The 2,419-nt window shown below is 31.1% G+C and overlaps 1 pseudogene; it reads left to right on the top strand.

The window, feature by feature from the left end:
* Positions 1–1,099: 1,099 nt before the first annotated feature.
* LOC112681431 lies at positions 1,100–1,644 on the top strand (annotated as a pseudogene).
* Positions 1,645–2,419: the final 775 nt, after the last annotated feature.

The raw sequence follows: 2,419 nt of genomic DNA, 5'->3' as shown, positions 1-2,419 counted from the left end.
CAACATTATTTGACAAAGTTTTGGACATTTGTAGTTCACAAAAAATAAAGATATCAAATGTAAAACAAAGAAAAGTGTCTAGTCGAATTGACAGCAACAATACTCAACATTTTATCTCTGACAAAAAAACAGAAATGAAATGTGTTTAGTGCGCTACGCTCAAGATAAGTGAGAATAACGGCCGGTCGACGACCCGAGTATATCACCACGATCGGACACACGCACAATTATCTGTATTGTGATTTATTTATTTTTGTTATTAATTGTGTGTGAATTATTTAAATTAATTAAGTCCCAACGCGTTACCCGTTATCGGCGCGTTATCTGCGTCGCCGGCTCGTCGGTGCGCGTATTTTAACACGGCCGCCGCAACTTTTGTCGCTCTCTGTACGTCGTCGTGAATTGTCCGTTGCGCGTTTGCGAACAATTTTTCCTTTTACAAAATTTTTTATAGGCACGATTGCCAGTATTATTATTATTGTTTTTTATTATATTATTTTTATGTGCGCTAATCGCCGATAGTTTTTTATTTTATACACATTTACGTGTGCGCGAATCGCCACTGAATGTTGTGAATTTTATTATATCATTATTGTGTGTGCGCTAATCGCCACTATTATTATTATTGTATTTTTTATTTATATTGTATTTTAAAGTATAGATTTTAGGTAGCTGCAGCTGGTCAGTCTGTGCTCCACAAACTGTAAGTTTTTATATATTTATTTTATTATTTAATTAGTATTATGCCATGAGGTCCATTATTATTATTATTTATTATATTGGTTGTGCCGAATCGACATTTTAGTTAGGCTCAAATATCCAGAGTATATATTATTATTATTTATACAATTTACGTGTTGCTGTGAATTATTTTTTGTTATTACCATATTTTAAATTTTATAATTTATTGTTGGGCCAGAAGGGCCGATTCTTATAATTTATTTTACAATACAGCAACATAGTTACCATATTATACCAGTTTATTTATCATTGAGTTACCTATTGTCATTAGTATTAAGCATACAACATACATACAAATCAGTCGGTAGTGTGCGACACGCACAAGTCGGTGTCCGGAAGTGCGGCATATTATTTGTAGCACCCGGCCCAAACAAAATGTTTTGTGTATTACACAGTTTTAGATGACCTTTTAAACGGATTAGAAGAACGTTTTAGTCAAGAAACACTTTTACTAACAAATGCAATTGGACGTTTATTACAGTTTAACCTGCATGAACATGCTTAATTTTACTTTCTAATAGGTTTAACTTAAATGACAGTGAACTTGAAGCAGAACTCAGATTGTTAAAATCGTTACCAGAATTTGAAATTGGTAAAACAAGCAAAACTATTTATCAGTGGTTAAATAATCTGTCCACTAATAATTTATGTAATAGTTTTCAAAATATTTACAAGATATTAATTCTTTTTATAACAATGCCAGTCACAAGTTGCTCTTGTGAGAGATCTTTTTCAAAATTAAGTCTGGTAAAAACAAAGCTGAGAAGTTGTATGACGCAAGATTGATTGGAGTCAACGATGTTAGTATTTGTTGAACAGGAATTGGCATCTGAATTAGATCCAGAAGACATAATTGATGAGTTCAAACATCTTAACAATACACAACGGCGACTAGAACTTTAATTATTTTAAAATTTTGTAACTGACACATATATATTATTATATAATATTATATTTATTATTTATACATGATTTTATTTTAACTATTTACCTACTGACATCTATTATAATATGCCATCTGAAATAGGGACAACATTTTTTTTTAATATTAGTTATAATAATGACGAATTTGAAATTAACAAAAATTGTATAAAAAGGGGGGCTAAGGGACTTTAGCCAGGTTGCACCCTCTGCGTCAAAGGTCTGGACACGCCTATATTAGGAGTTTAAAGATACATTTACATTCGATGGACACGTTTTATTTTGTGTACTATGTGGTCATTTTTTTTTTTTTTTTTACTAACCGCCTAAAGATAACTAAATGGTAAATACGCACTGACGATGAATTTTTTTTATTAAATTATATAAATATTTTTGTGGTAATAAAATGATTCTCTTGCGACCAACATAAAAATGTTTGGGGTTGCGACCGCTACCCTATAATTACACCGTTGGCGTAAGCTTAACAACACCTTTATGACCTGGCCAACGAATATTTCTCAACTGAATATTGGGCAATAATATTGAGAGTTTTGGGTGAAATAAATTTTGAACAAAATATTGATACAATTTTATTCACTCAATATTATTGATCGTGTAGGGGCTGCCTAAAGCAAAAATATATTATACGTTCTTGTGAATTGTACATTTGTGATTTTTTCTCATATTGTTTTTACTCGTGTCAAAAAATTTCAAAAATCCGCTATCACAATTTTTAAAAATAAGCGTTTGAATTTGA

The sequence above is a fragment of the Sipha flava genome, unplaced genomic scaffold (genome assembly GCF_003268045.1).
Source record: "Sipha flava isolate LNK unplaced genomic scaffold, YSA_version1 19119_pilon_pilon, whole genome shotgun sequence".
NCBI classification, from domain to species: domain Eukaryota; kingdom Metazoa; phylum Arthropoda; class Insecta; order Hemiptera; family Aphididae; genus Sipha; species Sipha flava.
The sequence above is the reverse complement of the archived record's forward strand: the minus strand, read 5'-3'. Positions and strand labels throughout refer to the sequence as shown.